Source organism: Rhyacophila brunnea, unplaced genomic scaffold (assembly GCF_057557595.1).
Source record: "Rhyacophila brunnea isolate RB1 unplaced genomic scaffold, BYU_Rbru_1.0 scaffold_6, whole genome shotgun sequence".
Lineage (NCBI taxonomy): Eukaryota > Metazoa > Arthropoda > Insecta > Trichoptera > Rhyacophilidae > Rhyacophila > Rhyacophila brunnea.
The window spans coordinates 23,250,737-23,276,288 of record NW_028233276.1 but is presented as its reverse complement, the minus strand read 5'-3'; the positions used below and the strand labels follow the sequence as shown (position 1 = coordinate 23,276,288).

General features: G+C 32.9%; 1 protein-coding gene across 4 annotated transcripts in view; it reads left to right on the top strand.

Annotated features, from left to right (window-relative positions):
* Nucleotides 1-25,552, top strand: part of cv-c (RhoGTPase activating protein) — a 705,315-nt gene that overhangs the window by 38,823 nt on the left and 640,940 nt on the right. For all 4 annotated transcript variants that reach the window (XM_085957156.1, XM_085957154.1, XM_085957155.1 and 1 more), the window contains exon 2: nt 14,762-14,812. The gene's annotated coding sequence lies outside the window, so the exon portion shown is untranslated. The remainder of the gene's footprint in view (nt 1-14,761; nt 14,813-25,552) is intronic.

The following is a 25,552-nucleotide window of genomic DNA, read 5'->3' as shown; positions in this document are numbered from 1 at the left end:
GTCTATTTGGTTGAAATAAAAAAAATAGTGAATAAATCAATGCAAGGACCACTACTGCATTCACTGATTTAAAAAGACAAAGTGAAGGCATTCATAAAAAAATTGGAGCTTGGAAATCAAAATTACAAAAAAATAAGTTCCCCATGTTTCCACTTTTAAATGATTTCTGCGCCAAATATATTGAAGCAAACAAAAATCTATTCACTGAGTTCTTGGTTAGTTTCCTAATGCACTTTTCATATTATTTTAGTAACAGTAAAAAAAAGTTTCGGCGCTTAAAGGCGCTGCTTTGTTTCAGGGCTATTAAATATTTTAAATATGTGGTTGTGCGTTGCGATTTGATGTGATACCTATATGACTTTTATTTTTTTTTAATTTTATTTATTAAGGAAAACAAACAGTTACATATTGATTACAGAAATTTAAAATATACTTAATAATAAAAAGTTATTGCAACCAGCAAAGTTTCTATATATACATTATAATATAGTTAAGCCTAACAAGATAGAGAGTACAAATAACATAAATATAAAGAAATTACATAAGAAGATTACATGATAAAAATGAGGAAGAATAATGAATAATTAAATGATATACAAAAGATAAAAAAGAAAAATAAAAAAGTGATAATTGATATTGTACTTAAATGATAACTGCCGTGTAATTTAGGAAACTGGAAAGGATTGACTAATGTTAAAATTGATTATGCTAATAAACAAGTACATTCATCGCATGAAAAACAAATTAATTAAAAAATGAATCTGATATAAGTAGTAAAACCTTTTTTATTTTTTTCCCCCTTTCATTTTTGTATTTGTACATTGTTGACTATTTAAAAAAGTGTCTTTATTATTTAATGAAATAAAGGGGTGGGAGGCGCCAAGATTAGATTTTATTAAAGTTTGGAAACCACTGCTGTAGAGGGAGGGTCAGCCACGGCGATGGAACCCTTGAGGTTGTGTCACGAGGTACGAAGTGTTTCACTCTCTGGCGGCATCCGGAACACAAATGTCCCAAAAACGTGAAACGTCTCTTCGTGATACTAATCACTATGGACTGCCGTGTACACTTATGAACTCGAATGTTTGTAACGCAGTGTAAGATTCGGCGAAAACATCGATTCTCAAAGCTCGAAAGTCGAGTCTTTTGAAGCTTAATAAGTTGCATGCATTTATTATTAGTATTTTACTGTTTATAATAATTATATCGAAGCTTTGACTGCAAACCGTTGTGAAATTCTCCTCTGAGTGAGGATCCATAATACAGGCCCATTCTTCAATTCTATAAAAAAATATCAACAAGACGCATTTTATTATGAGTGATAAACCAATACACCCTTCAGACAAAAAGGTTATACGTGATTGTATTCAGAACTTTGCCGTTTGCAGAACTATACAAAGCCTCTATCATAAATTCGATTTACGCAAAAAACGCCCAATTGCCACCATATTAGCTTCTGTGTACCGAATTTCAAGTCTCTGGGTATACGGAAAGTAGGGGAATAGGCTTTTTGAGCGTGCCAGAAAAAAATATTTTTTATTATAGAGAGACCGTCATCAGACCTTCACAATTTTCATCTAATTCAAATATTTTGAGAATTGCAGGAATCTAGTCTTTGTGATGCGTAATAGACATTTTGCAAATAATTGGTCTTCGTGTTTTATTATCAAGATACAATAACTGGCTATAAATCTATTAAAGTGTACGCCATTGTGGTGATGTAGGAACAAATGCAACGCTCCCAATTCAATTTGAATACGAGAACACCAAGCAAGCAAAGGTCAAGCGACATCTTGAATAATGCATGTGAATATGGAAGAGGTATGAAATCACTGCAGAGGGGTGAATGATTTAATTTATTATAGGTATTGCTTGTTATAGACTTATAGAGTGAATTTGTATGTAAAAGGTAAACTTAAAATCTGTTTCATATAAAAATACTTATATTATTAGTCAAAGCTTAGTCACTATTTGATTCCCAACATATTCTCTTTAAAAATATTTATGACATCTTGGAAAATTCTGCCTGGTTCAATCATATTAAATAAAAAGAGGATATATAGCAGTTAGTAAGTAGGCAGGCCGTGATATAAATAAGAAAATGCGTTTTATGTAAATTCATTCAGTATTTTGGGCATTTCTGACAACTTTTCCATTCCTAATATCGAATAATCCCACAAATATTTAGAAAAGCGCTATTCTCAAACTGATAATCTAATCTAATCAAACCATACATCTCAAATGGTTTTATTTGTCATTTAAACCGTTTTTATTACTGTTTTCTCAAAATGATTTACTGTTGTAGTTTTTTCAGAAGCTTTTGTGAATTCTCGCGAACATTGTTGAGAATCACTGGCTTAGGGGCACCTCGAATTTAAAATTCAATAGACATATCTACTGGTATATTGCATCGTTGTTTTTATGCACGATCACTGATTAGCCTTGTCACAACATTATACACTATCGACTATACAATGTAAAAAAGGAGATAGGTACTCTTACTATTCAATGTAGTAGGTATTGATACCAGTCAAAATTACATGCCCCACTAGTGCCAGGACTGACCTTAGTATCTTAAGTTATCGCCAAAAAAATTATATGTATTTAAATATACATAAGTATATTAATCATACTTTTATAGATAATGTAATTCCATCCCTTTTGTTCGCTTTTGCAATTCACCTACCTATACACTCAAGCCGACCTGTTTTATCTGATTCAACGAATCGTCCTGCGTTAGTTGACATTATTGTTATCGCAGTGCGTAGATGTCTCTTGTAGGACAGCTGCAAGGTTATGAGGGGTCGTAGAGTTCCGGGAAATTGTCACTATATTTGATTATATTACCCGTAATAACTTATCAGCGATTCCTGGTTTGGAACTAAACCTAAAGAAGGAGCATTGATTTCATTTTGGCAAAACATGTTCATTTAAGATAGTTATTACATCGAATTGTCACAATAATAATAATAATATAATTTAGAGAGGGAGAATATTATTTTGACTCACACTGTATTTATTGGCGATAGATATGTGCAAGCTATATTAGATATTTGAATTGCGCTGGATTAAGTTTTAGGAAGAGAATCGGTCAACTTTCGGGAAACATTTATTGTTATTGTCGTATCGATGTTTCGAGAAGTGCAAACGGAATAATCTACCAATAGGATTGTCTTCAATATAATATAAATAAATTATAATTTGTTTAAAAAATCAAATATTGAGGAGTGCGCAGGACACGCACGGTAGAAGTTAAACTCTGTTAAAGTAAGCTTAGTAAACGGTTATTACTTTTACTACAAACTAGTACTTTTAAAAATCATCAAATTATTGGTTTACGTCTAGGTATATCGCATATCGATGGGTCGTGTCCGGAAAATTACACGTATGTATGTATGTATGTATGTATGTATGTATGTATGTATGTTGTTGGCCGTATCACAGCTCACCGTGAGATGTTGTAGAAACCGATGGTCGTATAGCATTGAGATCAAATCCATGTTTAAATAAAACACTTAAACAAACGTAATAAAACCCATCGGAATACATGGGAAATAAAAAAAAACATAGGTACAAATAGGTACAGTAATGTCGTAGATATTTATATAAAACTCTGAATGATTCAAAAGTATGTTAGAAGTAGGTTATCGTAAGTATCAAGTCGTATCTATCAGATTAGTGTTCCTATTGAATCTAATACAATTTGAACATACTGTCTGCAATGGTCCACGAAAAACGCATAACCTAACCCAGTGGTATCCATACTTTGTTACTACGCCTCCCTTTTAAAAAATGTAATCTTGGCGCCCCGCCCCCTTTATTTCGTTAAATAATGCAGACACCTTTTTAACTAGTCAACAATGTACTTACTAATACAAAAATGAAAAAAAAATATATAAAAATAAATAAGTTTTTACTACTTATTTTATTTTTTAATTTGGTTTTCATGCGACGAATGTGCTTGTTTATTAACACAATCAATTTCAATACATAGTAGTCGATCCAAATTCATCATCATTGATTGACAAATGGATTCTATCATAGGCCCCACATCCTGAAGCGGGCCCCCAGGTCGGGTTCTTTTAACCACATATTTAAAATATTTAATGTCCTGAACCAATTTTTCAAACGATTTTTTTTTGCTATTAATAAATTAATGTGAAAAGTGCATTAGCAAACTAACCAAGAACTCAGGAAATTGATTTTTGTTTGCTTCAATATATCTGGCGTAGAAATCGTTTAAAAGTGGAGACGAGGCGTTTTTTTGTAATTTTGATTTCCAAAGCTCCGATTTTGCCTTCACTGTCTTTTTAAATCAGTGAATGCATTAGTGGTCCTTGCATTGATTTATTCACTCAGTTTTTTTAATTTCAACCAAATAGACAAGTTTAACAACAAAATTATCGTTCCTAAAGAAATTTGCCTCAAATTTCAATATTATGATTTGACCCTTTTATTTCATATTTTTCACGAGATAGCCAGCGCGCTTGACAATACTATAGAAGTAAGGTATTATAAAATTAGTCTCCATATTCTTTTTAAGACAGGTTTGCAAACAACCTTTTATAGGACTGTTTGTTTGTGTAGTTTATAACTAGCGGCCGTTTTATAAACTATGCATTTGCAAACTGCAAACCTGTGGCTACATTAATTGTGTTAAACATTTCGCGCCTCTCTTTGCGACACTCCGCGCCTCCCAGTTTGGATATCGCTGACCTAACCTAATCTAACTCTTTTCGAAATGACAGCTCACGGTGAACTGTGATACGGCTACATTTTATATTTTATATCACCTCGATGAGACTATTGTTGATAATTCATTAGTCGGAGTGACAGTAATATCTAGGTAGGTATGTGGTTCGATTTCATCCCCTGCATTTACTTTATTGTATCGTTAACATAATTTTATTTTTATTATAATATGTAGATGTTGCCATGTCGATAAGGGGCGCTTTAAAAAATATTCTAGTCCTTCTTGTTAATTTTATTCCAGTCAGTGGCAGCCCTAATCTGAGAGAACTCTTGAATGAAACCATTAATATCAATATTATAAATAACGTAAGTTTTTAATGATGGCCGTAAATACCGAAATATCTTGGCACGCAAGTAATTACTTGAAATAGCAGCTTCTTCGATTGCACGTGTATTTTTTTCAATGCAGCCGTAATTGTTTTCACAGCTGGGTATTTGGAACTGGTCCTATTTACATCTTATAAAACGACGGGGGAGAAACAACACCAACTCGCTGTTGATTAATTTGTTAAAATTATACTTACCCGACCGACAATTAATTCTTCCCCCATAGATGCTCCAGATGGAGTACGTATATTATTATCTATGTCTGGTATAGATGTACAAGTATCGCTCAGGAATAACCATTCAATCAATCCTATGTAGGCGCCACGTGGTCCAGTGCATAGGTTACTGGGCCAGGGGGATGAAAGTTCCATACAGCGACCGTGACCACCTAATACTCAGTTTTCAGAATAGATGGTAGCACGGTCACACACGAAGTCGCATGATACAAGGCCATTTCAATGACCAATCAGAGCTCACCCATGGTCCAGCCAATCAACATTCGAGCTTTCGATCAGTCTTTTCAAATTTCATGTCAATTCTACATGATATTTTCAAAACAAAAGCAGTCGTCCAAGTGTCAAGTGTCAGAATAATATTGCTGTTCGGCGTTTTTAAACCATATTGATAAAAAGGTTTTGCAATCTGATAGCTGATAAAATAAGTTAATGGGTAAGTCTACTTTTATTATATTATGTTTATAGGTATATACAATTGTATGCCCCTTGAAATTTCTTTGCAGTCGTGGTATCGAAATAATGATAGTACCTTCCTATTGTAATTTTCACGTTTGCAAATCTACCAAGGCAAACATAAAAAAGAGGTAGGTATATAAAGAAGATTATGTTTGAGTAAATTACGTACCTACCTATATAAAATGTCTATATTATATTTGCGCATTCGTACAAAAGTGTAAATGGCGACCATTGTCATTTTATATTTTGAGATTAAGTAGATTTTAAAATTATTGTTTCAGAATCTACATCAATATGTTGTTGATCGTCAAGCGATGAAAATTTATAAAGAAATCTTCAAGCTACACAACATATGAAATAATTAACGAAGTCATCAATCTGACAGGAAGTGCTGACAAATAATTTCCATGGTGGGAGTGCGTTACTATTATTATTATTACATAATTATGTCCTCATAAATTTATATTGTTACTCATAATTTGTCAATATGATTATCATTGCAATAAAGTGTACCTATCTGAATTGAAATATCGACTTTTATTCATTTTTGTCACAATTTCGTTTTTATAATTATAAATACTTTTTTGGGTTCGGATCTATGGTTCTGTCATAGCCAAAACTTCTAGTCACGCCAATAGATGGTGCCAATTATAGGGGGCATCTTCTTGTATGGAACTTACGAATCTATATATATATATATATATATACGTCTGTTATCTATGGCTCTCACCCAGGCCTCTGGGTTCGATTTCCGGTGAGGTCGAAATACATTTACGTGACTTTCTTAAAGCCTTTCACTTTTGGTCGTTTCACTACTGCACTACTGTTTCACTAGACTACTGTCATTGGGCCTCATAGCCTGTTGTATTGTTAAAAAGAATATGTATGTATATTACGTCATATTAAATTTATATTCAATTATACTAACAGTATATTTTTGTACTTGCTTATTATGTAAAGTTGTCAGGTTGAAAATATTGATCATATTAAAAATTGTCGAAATTATTTCTATGCTGATTATAGTAAAAAGGCGTAAAAATTATAGTATTTCTGTAAAAAATATAGTACAGGAACATTTTTCGGCTCGAATCCTTTAAAATTATAGTATTTTGGCATATTTGGCGTAAAATTATAGTATTTTAATTTTTTTGCAGAATCAAAATTATAGTATTGTACTATAATTATAGTACGGTTGGCATCACTGGTATATAAGTAGATTGAATAAGTGACAGGTGAGTGTCGACACACGCAAAATAAGTGGCTGGTACAAATATAATTACTGTTTACACCTAGTGAATATGGTGTCATACATAAATATAAGTGTCAAATGTAAACGTACCATTTATATTGTATCTATAAATGTATGGAATAACAGTGACAATAATTATTCTCAGGAGAACGTTTTTTCATGTGAGAATGAGAAAACTCTGTTAAATCATGAATTTATATAAAATATATATATATATATATATTTATATAACACATATTATAATGGACATAACAGAATATTAATTCAAGACGTTCACCACATGATATTCAGATTTAAAAGTAATATGTTATTTATTATAAAGCAGATTATAATACAAATATAAAGAAAACATGATTTCTAGCAGAATGAAAAATTAGACAATTTAATAAAAATTAGAGAGAGTAGCTTAGCTACAAGTGCCTGATCCAGAAGATGTCATGGCTGCGGCCACGAAGGAAAGCGCTGCATAAGAATTTAAAAAAAATCAGAACACCAGGATTATAGCCTCCACACACAGCCACCGAACGCCACAGCTCGGCCACTAGTGGTCGCGTTCAATTTTTTCTATCGGTCCGAACGATAATCCGAATTTTACGATAGTTATCGCAACCTAGTTCCAGCAACTTGTTGCCAGTGTGGACACGGCATTAGACACCATCCGGCGTGAGTAGGCAAACTTGATTTAAGAGCATAAGTGAGATAGTATGAGTATGAGAGAGTGAAAAGCGAGCATAAAACGTAGTCAAAATTCTTGTTTGAATGAAAATGGTTATGTTATAATGTTAAAATAAAGACATCGAAAATTTTTCTTCTGGTAGTGCCTATTATAAGCTTATAGGAGGCTCCTGATAATGGACACCATATTCAAGAATACTACTATGCACTATGTAGAATTGATGTGCGAGTGAAAAGATAAGGTTGTGTCAAACTGATTTGATCTGTACGTGTGCTCAACTAACATGAAAGACTGTCACTTTCTTACACGAAAGGTCGTGGTTGTATTTTATTCATTATGTAATAAAAAAAAAATGAAGAACAATGAGTATTATATTTTTATTTCATTATAACTAGGTAACCCAACAAATCATCGGTAAATTTGAGATTATTGATTATGTGCCTAGTTATGCATAGGAATATTTTCTAAAACAATTGAAAATATATTAATTTTATTTATATAAGTGTAGCTAGTCAATAAAAAACTTAGTAGGAGTAGTTTTTAATACCACAGTGAATTGTGCATTTCAATTAAAACAAAGACAGTGGTGCATGGTTAGATATTATATAATATTTTAATAATAAACATTGTATTAAAGAATTAATTAAATACATGAACAATGTCAATGTTATATTATAAAGTCAATAGCAATTCCTATTTTCATTGTGAGGCTATAAAAAACAATTGCATTTTTGTGTCAGTAGTGCAGCGATGCATAACCAGTGGTCAATCGCATTCCGCCAAAGACGCTGAATGGCATTCCAGTTGCCGCAAATCCCATATAAGCATTGGACCGGTGACAATACTTCTCTCTGGTTCAGCAAGGTGAACTTGATTTCAAGATCTCTTTCAAGGCTGCGATGCTTGAATCGATCGCTTAAGTGATAGAACTTACTTTAAACTGAAATTTAAAATATCGCTAGTTTATCTATCACTTATTTCAATGGTCCTAATTTTTTTTCGTTTCACGACACCCTTAGTTTATGTACCCTTTCTACTCTATTTCCTTTTCTATTTGTGTGCCTATGTATTTAATTAAGAGCATACATAAGTGAAACGGCAAATAATTTTCAACAGTAGGTGGAACGAAATTTCGCAGTGGTCGCCAATCGGAGACTGACAGTTGAGATGTGAACACGTCAATTTGTTTTGTGATGGCGTCGGAGAAATATATTCTTAAATCGTGTAAAGATGACTAAAAAACGTTCCGCATGTGCTTGAAAAAGAAAACATGTCAATGAATATACTATTATTATTACGAATATAATAATAAACATAACATTAAAAGGACGCATGTTGAATTTTTATGACAAATTATATTTCGTTCCGCTCGTGTCATTTGCACAATCCGCGCATCGCCTAGTCATGCCTCCATGCCTCAGCTGAAGTATTTAAGTATTTTGTTACGTTAGAGAAACGCGAGTCTGCATACTTTACTTTAGTTTAAAGTTTAAATCATATAATATGCAACACTTAACCATTTTCAAATCGGTGAATGGCCGTTCAAAAGACAGAATGGAGGGAAGTGAATTCATATCGATTCCGACCCCGGGTATTTAAATTCCATTTGAACCGACCTTCTGGATTTTGTTGGATTTACCAAATTCTTTGCGAGCTTCGTGGTTTTGATTGTATGCGCCACCTATTTTTGGCTAAATAATCGCTCTCAAAATCTTTATTATATACCTACTATCATAAATCGTCGGTGTTCGAATTTAGAATTAATCTCATCACAGTATAAAAATGATAATAATATGTCAAATGTTACCATGTGGCGCCCCTACTCAGTTGAAAACTTATATTGGTGGATCTTTTCGAACGTCAGAAATCAGAAAATTGTTTTCCGACTTTTCATTATAAACCAAGATCCATATAATATGATAACTATTGTATTATGATTATATTATCATATACTAGTACTAGAGGCTAACATGAAGAAAACTCAGATAGAAAACTGTACAATAGTTACACATATTTAATAAATGGGTGGTTCACAATAATTATGGATCAAGTCCATCAAAATGAATACTGAGATATTTAGACCTAAAGTTAAAACTCCTTTTCTAAAATTCAGGAATGTTTTCACTGTACACAATTACCTTATTGTGATAGTACATGGGTCAATTTAAATAAATAATCGAAACATGAAGTATATTCAGTCTTTATTAATATTAGAAAATTAATGTTAGCAAAAAATACCTCTTTATACTGCTGAAGGAACTGCCAAAATGGACATGTTAACACACAACACAATGTAGAAATCTGTTTGATCTAGCCACTGAAGTCATCAAATCGAATTGAGCCACCTGAATATATCTTAGAAAAACTATTGTTAATTAATTAATTGATTAATTACCTTTATACCTTAGCCTATATTATGCTGTATGCATCCATAGGAATTAAAAGTATGCGGCAAACAAGCTGTTACAAAGTACTCGCTAACTTTTAATGTTTAAAAGAATTGTGTAGCGTGGCCGGAGTTTGTTCGCAATTAGACCCTCCTACGAAGATCTAAAGCCGTGTTTATCAACTTTATTAAGCAATTATCCGCAATAGTTTTGCCCTATGCCCTTTTCTCAACTCCTGTACCTCGGCAGTAGGGTTGCCACAAAAGCGTTAATTAGATTCCGAGATTTGTGAATTTAGTTTATATCATAATTTTATGAAAACTTCACTATATTCAGACCGTGACACTCTCCTGTGAATTTCGATCGTAGTAATAGATATTGATTATACTTCGAATGCAATATGGTAAACTATTTGTAGAAAATGATGATTGTTTCATATTTAAAAAAAAATGGTACTTGTAATACTTTAAATAATTGAACGAAATATGAAATTAAAAATCATCGTATTATTATACTGCATACAGGTTATCGCATTGTATTGCAAAATTATGCAATAACTAGCTGTAGTCTGACTATGAAAATATCAGCGCGAATTTTTGTAAGTAATTTCTTTTTAGTCGTGATTATTTAATGATCAAATCGTAACAATTTAAGTCCATTAGTGTTTTAAGTGTTGTAAGATGTTATTAGAAACTTAAAAATTCAATCATCATCATCATGAAAAACTTCGCATTAAAACTTCATAATGCAATACTTAATTACAAAAGTTTTTTTACGACAGCTGATGGGCATCACTCGGGAGAATATTACATGTCTTCATTCATTCATAAGCGTAGCATTATTATGATCATTCACATGGTATCGGTTATATTGACAAACTTTTTTTGATGGACATTTATTTGGTAGCGATTCGCCCACTGAATTGGGTCCTTGAACTGAATCAAACACACATGAAAACAAAACTGATCGAAAAAATACATATATAGGTACTTGGTTGCTTATCGGTGGCATGCAGTCCATAGATGCTGTAGGTGTGGAGCATTCCTAGAAATATTTTATAAATTAGGTACTAACAATATTAATACTATTATAAATTTATTGTGAAATTTTATGGTAAACTATTATACTAATCTCAGGGAACTCAGAAATAATGGGAACTGAAATACCTAACGGGTAAAGAGTAGCAGGTAACCGATCTCAAGTAACGAAGAACCCGGGATAAACTTAAACACGTGTGTCAAGAATACGTAATACGTCGAATTCTGACAACTGCTCTCGGTTTATGCATTGACGCCCAATTAATATTGGTGTATTACACACACTATTCCACGTGCATAATGCGTGTTTCATTTTCGTATGACACTTCAAAACCCTGCATCAAAATGTAGCGTATTGAAAGCCTATCGGAATTCTATTTATTATCTGTTCTGTGACTAATCTATACGGGTTTGAATTGTTTTAATTATTATTTTATACATTGATTGTGGCTTTCTCGACTATTATGAATGTATGTAAATATGTTTAGAATGTCGAAAACTACCACTCCGCGATAAATTACATAAACTATTTCATTAGCTGCTCACCATGAATATGATCCAATTAGTTACAAAATCTGATGTAGATAATAATATTATATTTTTGGCAAATATGTATTTTAAAACAGAATCCCTTACAAGCAAAAGTCACCGCACACCAATGAATAACTATTTTTGTTTAAATAACACAAAAAAGTATACGCAAACATGAGGAATCCTTGATATTTATTACCATTTCAAGAGAACGGTCGTATCTCGTGAAATTTGTATGGGAAAATGATTTGACCGTTTAGCGGGCGGTAACGCATCGTAATTTTGCCGCCCCTACTAATGAAGGCGAAACAGGAAACCGTCGTGAGACTGTGCCAAGTCGTTTTCCTTTGTAACAGCGCCGAGTATTATATTATTTCATAGAGAAAAATGCCATTTAACGTTTCAAGTTGCGCGTTGCAAGTTGCAAGAGGCCTTTCGGCCGAACAGCCCCGCGACAGCGATCACGCTACGTTTTACCTCCATGGGGTTAATCAAAATCTAACTATCTATCCAAATAAAAAGTGTAAATGTTTTTTCGAAGTATGCAGATAATATAGCTTCACTACCGGGAGCATTTTTGTAGCTATAAAATTGGGAATGGAAACCACAGAATATTAAATTTAATAAATTGTTTTAAAGTAAAGTTAATTCGGTTTGCAAAATACTAAGAATTGTGATATTATTCCTTTATAGTTGATGTAATGAAAGAGAGGATCCGGTGCCTTTTTGTATGTTGAATACCTACAGGAAAAAGGAGTAAACCCCTAATTCTTTCAAGGTTGGTAGGTGAAGAGGTTTATAGGTTTATTGGATAATAACATTGAATATGACTAAATACACGCATATGATGTGTCCATACGATGTTAGCTGCAAATGCCAAATTATTATCTAAAATTCACTTATATATATTTTTTAAAAAGAATTGAAGTGGAAAAAACCCTTAATCGTCATGTTTATTGGTTTTTCTTTAATTACCTCAGTAATTAATACATAATACATTTTCTAGTGGGTATATCTGAGGTGTTTTCAAGTTATGAACTAAATGTTCTACATTTATATTTGTTAATTTATCTTTCAGACATTTTAATTAAACTATTATTTAATGACGTGTTGTTTAACGTTTTTCTAGAAAAACTAGAAAAGTCAATTGAAAGAAAGAGGTGTTATATATGTAATATAATATGGAATATCACATTCTCAAAATCTTTTGAATTATTCATTGAATAAAAGAAATGGTTTATCAATAATTAATATCAGATTGGGAACATAAAACACAAAAATAATTATCTTCGTGCACTTTTAAGGTTTATGTCTATTGTATATTTTAACTTTGACTGAAAACCATAACAAAAACGTTTTTGTGCCTCATGTAAGATTTTATTTGTGTGGGTTACGTCCTTTTTCATGTTAACAGCTGTATATTGTGCATTACCTGAGTATTTATTCATCATTGCTAAAATATCTTCATTGAGTATTTGGTGGTATTTGATTCTCCCTCACAAATGGAATTCCTTTATTAAGTGTTCATTGTAAGTAAAATTAATTGATGCATTAACGGTTCACCCCGAGAGACTTTCTGAACAATTAATAACTTATCCGAGACGCAATAGTTAAACAGGAAGATTATAAACAATGGCAATATTAAGTTCAATATTATCAATTATAATAATGTTATATCGCCATTACAATGTAATAAAACGCAATGGCGGGAAGGTTGAGATATTAGACACGATTGGGACTAAGTTTTAGAAGGGCATTGGAAAGTCATCGTTAATCAATAGTAAATTATAATCAGCGATTGTCTCAGATACTGTTGCTCTCATTAGAAGCGGAGGGTGGTTTATGCCAACAATTATTATTAACCGATGGAGGGAACAAAGTCAATACATAATCTAAGTAATTATTATATAAATACCAAATATTACCAAGTGACAATATTACCTATCAAGATTCTCATACGTCTTCTTCATGCTTCATAGGGAAATAATTGTTACAATTAATCGCTGCAGAGCTGATCATTAAAATCCTGCAGCATCCCTAGCTCGCTTGTGTATAATAAATAACCTTAAGTGATAATGAAGATATTGATAACGTTGTTTGGCAATGTCTCTTACGTGGTTCCCAAAGACAAAGGCTCCTTGAAAATTGAAGTAGACAAACATATCAAATTACCACTTAATCTTGCGATGTTTTTAGCTCAACCAAATATCAAAGAATTTATCTGTATCTAAATATGTGTGAAAGAGTATATGACCTTCAAAGTGTAAATTGTAATACCATATGACTAAGCTAAATTGTAATACTATGTATCTAGCCTTTAGATTATAGAAAAATATAGATAGAGCTATTGCAAGTGTTTGTCCCTCAAAACATGACGAACTTTTTCACGCACTTGCCTCGCCCCCTTCACGCTTCCTCCGCGACCCTTTCCTGGGTTATTCGAAAATATGTGTGACTGTGCGCGTGTCGTAGTGTTGCCAGATATCGAATATTTATTCCAATGTTATAATTTTACAAGCGACGTTTTTATAAATTATATTATGGCAACACTGGCGCGTTGGCTATGCACTTGATAAAACATTACTTACTAAATTCGGCTCTTGCGGAGGGCTTGATCTAGCCATTACAAATAATATGTATTCTCAAATGTAATAACGGTGTATAAAATGGAAAGATAAATAAGACTTTGAAGTTCAATAACAAAAAAAGTAGCAGAGAGTGGTTTATGCCAACAATTATAAATCGATGGATGGAACAAAGTCAATACTTTATTCGTAATATAACCTAGCTACTTTTTATAACTAGCAAATATTACCAGGTGGCTGTACCACCTGCCAACATTCTCATACGTTTACGTGTATGTTCTGTCTTACTGCTGTCAATGTTCTGGTGTTTTAGACTCAATTATTTATCTATGAGCTGCTGCATCAATCTGATGGAGTCTTTGTGGAGTATCCTGACTTTTCCGAGCACGCCATCGCTGAGCTCATTGGTGATACTTAGCTGATGGTTCTCCCTCGTCCATAATAATGCTATGTTTTGATTGATTGTGTATGTTGATTCATGTACTTCTGTGTTTAATAAATTTGTATATTTTTTGTTTGTTTCAGTTGGAATAAATGGTGAATACAATTTTATTCTGCACTCAGTTACAATATTATGTGAGTAAATTTTTATTATTTTACAATTTATTAGGCATGTTAATTGTTGTTAGGTGAAAATTATTTATCACAACTTTGATATCAGTAAAGTTATCGCAACTTTGTGTATGATGGTGTACCTATATAGTAGGCATTACTACTTTTAATCGATTGATATAAATTTTTGCTACCCGAAATTGTACTACAATGTACTTACCTCATGGCCCCCACATGGAGGGGGGGAGCTGACAGGGCTCTAGCCTAGGGCTCAGGAGGGGCACAGTGTGACGGGTCGACCAGATAAATGAGATAAATACACATCTTAAATTTGCTCTAATAGCAAAAAAAGTCGCCTTTGGAGTTATTACCGTTTAAAAATATATGGTTATTGTGACGTGTTGAGTAATACTCGACAACTCCATAATTCCATGTGTTAAAAAAACGCTAAATTACTCTGAATTTTATTTGACCTCGAACACCATTTGAAAAACAATACTGGAGAGCGTCAGACTGTCTTTAACCATAGCGATAGGTAGGGGGCCCGCCCAAGATCCTGGCCTGGGGGCCCGCATCAAGATGTTGGGGCCATGACATACCTATATGTGTACCAATATCACATATTATATTTGGATTAAATCGTCAAACTAGATTATCTAAAAACTATTTTTATTGGACTGGCGATTACGTAGAAGCAGAGGTGTTTTGGCGCACGGAGCAGTAAAAAAAAATATTGTGCCTTTTACGTGATACAAAACTTGTACCTATACTACCTACAAATATTAAGCGCACCTGTGATTGGTTATTTTTTTATTATGATACATACGGTAATCATTAACAGGTGTAGATTAAACGATATTTAAATATTTAATAATAATATAATTTAACAGATAGACGACCACAAAATTGAATAAAAAAATGCATTTTTATATTGTATTACCGACTTGCACTTTTCATATACGTGTAAAACAATATTTTTTTATATATAGTATAATAACAAGCCGAAAGTGCAAAACAATTAATATATTAATTATATAATATTAATCGAAAACATTTTTCAGCAGGCATTTTTTAACAATAAACCATTAATTTCTATGGTTATAACCATAATTTGATCATTTCAGGATGATATTTTCCTTTCACTATGTCTGCTTTCTACTCTAAAAATTTTCCGCGATCTGGAAATACTACACTGATGCCTGGTAAAATAATTAGCATAAGGAAAATTGACAATTTCTATTTTATGTTAAAATAAAAATTAACTCGAATATCATAGAATTGACAAACATCACAAGCATTCTAATCAACAATATTATTATTGTTCTTACAACCAGTAACAACTGAAGTGATGATGTATCTATACTATTTTGGAACGTAGGTTACGCGATAACATTTAAATACGATGTAGTGTAAGTGAAAGATTGAATATGGATATATTATTTGAATCTAAATCATTCTTTTAGGTTATTATGTGAACGACTACCAACAAACCTTTGCTTTTGCAGTGACGTCCCTAGGCAAAGTGCCGCCCGTACACACACAGACTTAGGAATGTTGCCCCATTTCATATTACTTAGTTGCAAAATCGTTGGGTATTCACTTACCCGTTTTATTATTTATTTTCGGCGATTTTAAATAGACAAATAAATATCTACACAAAAAGTCTTTAAATTTACATACATTTGCCAGCTATCTACTGATAATTACAGCATTTCCAAGAAACTTACTGTTAAACAGTGACGGAGTTAGGTACCTACGTGAACGTTTGTAACACCCTTACGAAAATTATTTCCCCTTTATAATATGCCGCCCTTTACAACGCATGACTCCCCCCCCACGGGACGTCACTGAACATTTGGAATGGTATGTCTTATCAAATATTGTGTAGATAAAATTTTACGAAATAAAATACAATTCATTACAAAATAATCTATTTTTTTAATAATGTTAGCTAATAAGGGTCGGTAAAATAGTGTTCAATATTCATTTAAGTATAACTATTTTATTATTTAACTAGGCTTTCTGATTTACAACGCTCCTGTTTCTCATTCTCTAAATAAAATTTAACAACCTTATTCACAACAATAAAAATTTAGAATGAATTTATTCAAACAGCCATTAATGGGTTTATGTACACAAATAAAACATTATTGTTTTACAACAAACACGTAGCAAGATTCATTTTATGTTTACAGCTATGAACTCAAATGATAATATAAAAATATAAGCCACATACATTCCCACGAAAAAAAATCTAAAAAATTGAAGGGCCATCAAAAACACTTCGAAACAAGTATTTCCTACAAACAAATCATTCAATCACGATTCTTCAGCATATAAGTGCAGTTGTAGGCAATTCGGGCATGACCGCCGTAGTCAGTTATTTTAAGTATTATTCTCTATTCAATTTAATTTCAATTTATTTATTTTTAAAATATTGTGGACAGCACAAATTATAAGTTTAAGACGTTCACAACATGACATTTAGAAACAAAGAAATATAAAACAGTATAACATAAAAAAAAGATAGAGATAGATAGTAAGTTATTAAACAGTAGAAATGTGTAAATACAAAAAATATAAATTAAATAGGTACAAGGAAGTACACCGGATGAGTTAAGCAGACCCTGTTTTAAGAATTTATAAAAAAACGTCCACCTATACTCATCCTCACGTAGGTGGAATATATCAACAACCGAAGCAATTTCGTTGAACATAGTTATCGCCCTCCCAATTGGCATTACCAGTGGCAGGTTGGTTCTGCACCTTGCTCTCTATTTCTAAGATAGTTAGATAGTTATATACAGTTAAGATAGTTAGATAGTTATATATAGATATATATAGTTATATAAAGTTACACTGCCCAGAGTGGCAGAGTGGCAGAGATGAATGTATTTGTACCTGATAATAAAACTTCTGTCTGTTTAACCCAAATAAACTGCTGGACATGTCCCATATTGTATCAAATATGCAATGGTTCTTTGAAATGAATTGATTCATAATGTCTTTACAATTATTAAAATATTACCTATGTTATTTTTTACTTTCACTTTCACTGCGACGCTTAAAGCATGACGTTTTAAAAGGTTATGTGCCTACTTTTTTTCTTAAATATACGAAAGTAATTGATTTGGCTATGGGTGATTCGCAGTTTGCATATATAATTTCGCCAGATGCGCTATTCGAAATCTCTTTAGTGTTATGAGCTCTGCTGTGATTATTATTGCTTATAGATATTAAATTTATTTTCTTTAGTATTATAGTTATACTAATGATATTTACAAATCTAAAAAATGCAATCCTCACTAGGTAAATATGTTTTAATGAAAATCATCATTGTGAATTTAACCCAGCAGTTGCTGTGATGCTACTTTTGATACGCAGCCTTTTTGATTGCAAATATTACAGTTAATATAAATTTCGTCACTGTAATTATTGTCATCGTCATAAGTAAATAAAATGTTATTATTTTCAAAATCGATGTCATTATCCAGTAAATACGTTTACATTTCCATCTAATCAACATTAATATTATCAATCTCGTACGGTAACCGAAGGTGGCATAATCAAAACGGACGGATTTTAAAGGACAGGTTAAGAACCTGTGGCGATCAACGAGTCCTGTGAAAACAAACATTGTCAGCAAAATCCGTGACACACGAATCGATAGCGTAAATATTATTTTTATATACCTACATTTTTAGACAGGCAGTCGGCGATATCGGTTAGTTCTTATTCAGTGAATAATGTGGACACCCACGGTGGCCGCGCGGCTTAAGCGTTGGACTATAACGCCGTGGGTGCCAGGTTCGAATCCTGGGTCTGACAAGTACATATATTGTTTTTCAATTATGGACCCACAGGATATGGACCTAATAGGTTGAGCAAGTGGCTGACATCGTAAAAACAAAATCTGTCAATACAAACCTTTACTCTGTGGAGGCCCATAATATGATCCATAATTAGGATCGGGCATGGTCGAAAAAAAGGTGGACGGCCAAAAATAAGATTGTTTAGTACATACATTTTAGCATACAAATTTCACACGAATCTAATTACCAATTGCAAATAAGAACATTTACCACAGTAATAATTATTAATATATATTATGTTAAAATGCATTTCTCACCGAAGGCATGGAATACTCGTGTCGGCATGAGGGGTTCAATAAATAGGCTACCACGATTGAATGAATCTCACTCCACATATTATCTTGGTAGACAACTGTCACTCTGTAGGTATCATCGTGTCTCAGGCTAAAATATCTACCTCGCTGTTATCTTTTATCATTGTATTATTGTATCACTGTAATTGTGGCAATCTGTCAAATAAACACGCAATCGCTCTCAACAATCATACTCCAGTTATTTACTCAACTTCTCATCACGCCAGCATCACCTCTTGCCAAAAACCAAAATTGTTTTCTTTTATTGGATATGCTGGATGGAAAAACATATTGAATATAATATGTATTTTTTTAATTGCATAATATACTCTAACATAATAGATAATTAAATGATTAAATACCTACGCCCTACAGTTAATCTTCACTACCAAGCTGTTAAAGTGACCACACATTTTGTAACGTTGGACCACGAACCGCGTAGTACTTTCTCCAGCGGGTCCGCGGTACAGAATTATTTACGGCAAATTCTTATAACATTTAATGAAACGCAACTAGCATAATGACGGGTAACAAAGTGTTATTGGTTACTGCAATGATTACCACTGCGCATGCGCGATGCTGCGGACGTGCATTTTTATCCAATTAGAAACTGATATAAGTAGTGTATTATTTCTTAACACCACACAATGTAAGCCCGGTCGCAGATACGTAATCATCTTATCTTGACTGGAACATGGTCATAAATCAATATAGCTGACAATGTTGTAATTCTCTTCCGCGCGCACAGGCGAGACCATGGCAGGAGAGTGCCATCACGCGGCTAGTCAAAACGAATGAAAAAGGAACAACAACAAGAAATATTTGTTTACAAGCAGATGTTTACTAAAAATATCGCACTGACGCTGTGTGCATCAGTACATTAAGTTACATGACGGGTTTTGCGAATGACAAAAAATCACATCGAAAAATTCGACGTGTTGCAGTAGACTAGTTTTTATGTGCGAGAGAAGTAGGCTATAATATAACACTATGTAAGAAGTTACAATTGCCCACAGTGTTTACATAGGCGCTTGTTGTAACGGGTTATCCTGCTCGGCTCTACTATTTTACAGATCAAGCAGACAGCGTACAGTTTATAATATTATAATTATTATTATTAATTTTTGAGAACTTATCGAACGACTAGTCACGGTAAGGGACGAGGCCCGACTGCCGTGATTTGCTATTTCCGCCTTCCGGCACACGGTGTTATCTGAGCATTAATTTCTGCATTAATCACCAAATAACACATATTAATGTCGTATTAATGCTTGTCTGCGATGCAGCTACCACTGTGATAACACCGTCAGAAGCCAGCTTCTGCCGAATTTCCGAAAGGAAGCCAATTTAGTATACATATATTAATACTGTAGGTATTGCTAATTTTGGACATTATTTTTTTAACATTACAGCAGAGCATGCTGCCCAATGACAGTAGTGCAGTGTAACAATGTCGTAGTAGAAGTGAATCAATCACATAATGTTATAAACGTGTTGTGACTTCACTAGGAATCGAACCCGGAGCCCTTGGATGAGAAGCCAATTCCTTATTGGATAACATTATCGATTTTATTTGTCTGCGTTGTAAACAAATTCTAGCTCCCTGTTGTAAGATTGTCAGACGCCAGTTTCCGGAGTAAGGTAAATTTAGTGGATGGCTATTACGTCATGGTATCATGGAAATAATTTGACAATTATTATTGAACATACCTACATAATTTTAAAAACACTTCTGAGAAAATATATTATAACCAATAGAAAAAATCTTTTTTGAAAAAAGTAAGACACCCAGCAAGAATCGAACCTGCATCTCTCGGGTTTCGCGCCCATGCACATAGACCACTGTGCAATAGGCATCATACTTAATTGCGACAAATTTTAACTAACGGCTCTTAACACTCTCTGAAGCCCTTGACTCTTGACAATTTTATTATTGTCAAGAGTCAATCTACTATTTTCTACTACTCGAATATTACTAATTCCGTTTTGGTTCAAAGTTTTTAGCTTTTCATGCCAAAAAAAAATTTCACCGGCGAATCAACAAAATTCCGTTTAGTTTCAAAGTCAAGAGATTTTTTTTTTTTTTTTTTTTAATTTTCCTGTTCCGATGGGCATCTTTCTTTTTCCGTTTCAACTCCCCTTTGTTATTTTTGCCTCAATTTAACGAATTCTCCAGTTTTTTATTGATTATTTCTCGAAAAATGACAATTCTCAAAATTTATGAAAAATTATTTCTCGAGATTATTCACCCTTTCTGATTATTTTTCGAGAATCCTCGATCAGAACCGCATACATTTTTTCTCGTATTATGTGAATAAACATTACTACATAATATTATGATCTGTAGATATTTGCATTTTCCTGATGTTTTCTTCAGCAAATGCACTTTCAAATTTCCGTATAAAGTACACAATAATATGTAGGTATAACTTCTGCTTATTTTTTTTACCATGTTTGGTCATAATATATATGTGGGCCTCCACAGAGGGGAGGTTGTATTAACAGATTTTTGTTTTTATGATATATGGATATTAGCTCAACCTATTAGGTACCTACTTTGGATCCAGATAAAGATTGTAAAACATCATATGGACCAGGGATTCGAACGCGAGACCCATAACTTTATAAATATAAACCAAGAGAAAATCATAGACAGCATTTCAATCATCATTACTATAGATGCGATATATTATTTATAGCGGAAGCACCGGCGATTGCCGGCGTTCTGATAGAGACCTTGTTGCATCGGAAAAGTATAAAATGCATGAATGTGGAACCAGGAAAAAATGGTCAAAGAAAAACTACATTTTAATTAAAACTGTATTCATTTTTACATTCCTAGGGATAATTAATGTAATTTCGACAGTACAAAAGTAAATCGATGAACGACGCAAGATGAAAATAAAGTTAACAAAATCAACAAAACATTACTAACATTATCCATGCAACATGCCAATCAAACTTCCCTCTATCACTCAATCTAACATAGCCAATCGAAAAGTATCAACCATAAATAATCATGACGTATAAAATAACGTAGGTAAAAAGGTAAATAATAGGTAAACACCAAACAGTAATAATACTCCTACACATAAAAAGCTTTTACATTATTTTAAATTTTGAACCCATTTTCTTCTTGATTAATGCAACGTTAGATACATTTACTAAGACCTATTTTACATTTCACCCACACATTTTTTTTTCATAAATTGGAAGCAATTAGTCTGGTTAATCGGTTGAATATTTAAATAATTGATAATATTATGAACATCGGCTATGCACGGACATCCAATTTTCGAAATAATTTATGGATAGCCTATTAGTGTTATACATTTTATTTCATTACCAGAGATGAATTGGTTTTTTAATCTGTTTTATAGGAAGCATAGTTATTTATTTATCTTTTTTCTCTATTCGTAAGTTTGATAGAGTGGGCAATTTGCTACAGGCTTTGCTATGTATCTTTTTGTTTTTGTTTTTACGTAATATGAGAAAATGGCAAAATGCAAGTGATTTGTTCTTTTAATATACAACGATTTTATTATTCTGGTTGTTTTAGTTAAGACTTTGGGTTCTATTAACGCTGATAATTCGCCAGGTGAATGCAATACTAGTTCAAGTCACATTTTTCACGAAAAGACACAGCATACACGTTCGATACATAATATTATTATATTAGTATATATTTAACATATATTATTATTGTATAAGATTTAAGTAGGACTTTTTTTATTGAACATAGTACCTATTATACATAATTTTTGGAATAACCTGAGAATTACAAACCAAATGGGATGATAGCTTATATTTTCACATCTTTATCTGGGCTGGAGAAGCTTTGCCGATTAAGCTACCGACAATATGCAAAACTTCTCTCTTGGATCGCGATGGATTTGGGTGCAAGTCCAATTCCGTCCAATTTTATTTGAAATGTTTCTGGAATCATCCCAAATTTTAATATTTACGAACACAGAACAGATAATAAATAGAATTCCGATAGACTAATACCAATACAGTACATTTTGACGAAGGGTTTTTAATGTGTGAGTGTCCTACACAAATGAACCACGCATTATAGACATGCAATAGTGTGTGTAATACACCAATATTAAATGAGCGTCAATGCATAAACCGAGAGCAGTTGTCAGTATCCGACGTATGACGTATTCTTGACACGTATTTAAATTTATCCCGTATTCTTCCTTACTCGAGATCGGTTGCCTGCTTCTCCTTACCCGTTAGATATTTCAGTTCCCATTATTTCTGAGTTCCCTGTTTACGAAGATTTTTTTGTCATAGCATACGTACTAACTAGCCTAAATCTTACATTAGCATACGAAAAAAAAGTTTATTTTAAACGAAAGACAAAGTAGTTAAACATTATATTCTAAGTTTTCTTCTTATCATACCATCCCCTAGATGTCGGTTACCATAAGGGCGATCATTGCCGTGTCATCTGCTCCCAGAACAGCTACCCTTCGTACCCATCACGGATGTTCCTAAGCCACGGAATGCGGCCTTGTCCCGTGCTACGCTTACTGCTGCTAATTACATTACCCAATTAACCCGCTTTTCAAGGAGTGGTTGATGGTTACTAAAAAATACTAATTATCGAATAAATGAGATCTATCGTGAGGTTTGTTTGCATTTGTAAATTTTACTAGGTAAATAGATTATGTTATTTAAAACCGGACAAAAAATACGGAATTTCGTTGTTTGCCTCCATGGAAAAAGTTGTATTTTTCACTTCACTCATATTATTAATTATTACCCCGCGGGGCCAGTATATTATAATTCAACTCGGCTTATCTGCGAGTTAATTTATTTTTAGTCCGAGTTAATAGACGTCACCTGTAAAGCTTTCCTATCGGCTAATTACTAACACATTTTTTTAGTCGTCTACAAGCGCTTCACATTATAAGTTCCAGGTGTATCTACCAATGTAAATACTCCATAATCACTCCAGCTTGGATATGTTTTAACATATAATTATGAATCGATTGATATAAAAATAGTTATCAATATCAAATTAAATTATTTATTCAATGGTGAGGGTTATTGCTACGGTTGTTCCTGGTCCAAGTTCGCGTGTCGACAATATTGTACATATTTGCAACTAGAGCCTACGACGTATTTGGGATGGTTACCTAAATTGTGAATTGTACCCATGCAGTTTCCCGTAGTACAGTTTACCGCGATCTGTCGTATTGGAAATATATGACCGCGTAAGATTGGGATCAAATTCATATCTAAATATAATAAAATACGTAATGAAAATTTAAAAGACAAATTTTATATTGGGACAATTTAATCTTGAAATTGCGCAGATTGCGATTTCTTTTAATAGGCGTGACATATGGTAAATTTAATTGTTTTAGCGTTATTATTTCCGATTGCTCTTACATGATGCCTATTGTATTGTTTTCTCTCGCTCACCGTCGCTCTAACTACGTCATATTATTTTCTGTCAAAACTATCGAACTTCACGCTTATGTGGTATGTTTATAATACAACTATAACTATTGAAAATTACATATTATTCTTTAACACGTTTCAGCTTATCCCATATTTCTCCACACTCTGGAATTGTACCTTTTTACAGCCACACCCAGAAGGTACGTCTATTAGTTTTGTTTTCCCTGAGACAAGCCAAACAACGCTGCAAATTGACGCAAACGACGGTGCCGCATCGCAGATCTTGTCTGATTCCATTTTGATCAAATTGTAATCAGGCAAGATCTCCGTTGCGGGTTTGAATCAGTTTACTACGTTTTTATTTATCTATTGGTTTCTTTTATGATCTTTCCGCACTGTTCAACATGATTTTTCTGAATATTTGTATTTATCTTACATTAATTGGACATGTTTCACTTGTATACGTTAGTATTACTGGACATATTAATATGTGAAACATTTATTGACATTTTACTTAATTTATTCAAAAGTCAGGTGTAAATGTGCATAGAACATCGGCATACCAAGGCGTCCTGGTATAGAGTTACGGCGGTATGATATACACAAGGTCATTAGTTAGATAAAGTTCACATCAGGTTCAACTAGTTTTGGACCGACCGCAACAGGGTGTCTGCTTTTTATTTTTCTTTCCTTTAATGAATCGCGCCATTTAAATTGTTTACAGACTTGCTGCTTATAATATGTTGTGAACACCTGAAGTTAATTGGATAGGTTAATGCACAGGTCTTTAATACAATTTTATACTTAAAGTGGCCGAGAAGACGTTATTTAGATAATTAAAGTTCCATAAGCCAGCTCATTAATTCGGAGTAATATTAGATTTATAGCTTTGCAGTAGATACAAAGTTTACGAAAAAGTATTATTATTAAAGGAATTCATCAAATTTGTTATATATTGTCCAACAATAAGAAATCGGCTGTAGTCGCATGTAGAAGACTTCTCAGTGACATACCTGTCGTGTGTTCGAGGCATGTTTAAATATTGTATCGGAAGTCTTTTTAGATGTGAATCCTTTTCTTCGTCACAATAAACTAAAAGTTTACTAATAAAAATTCTAACATCACTCCTGATCGTTTTAGACATATTTTTATTGTAAAAAGCTTTGAATTACGTAACTTAATAG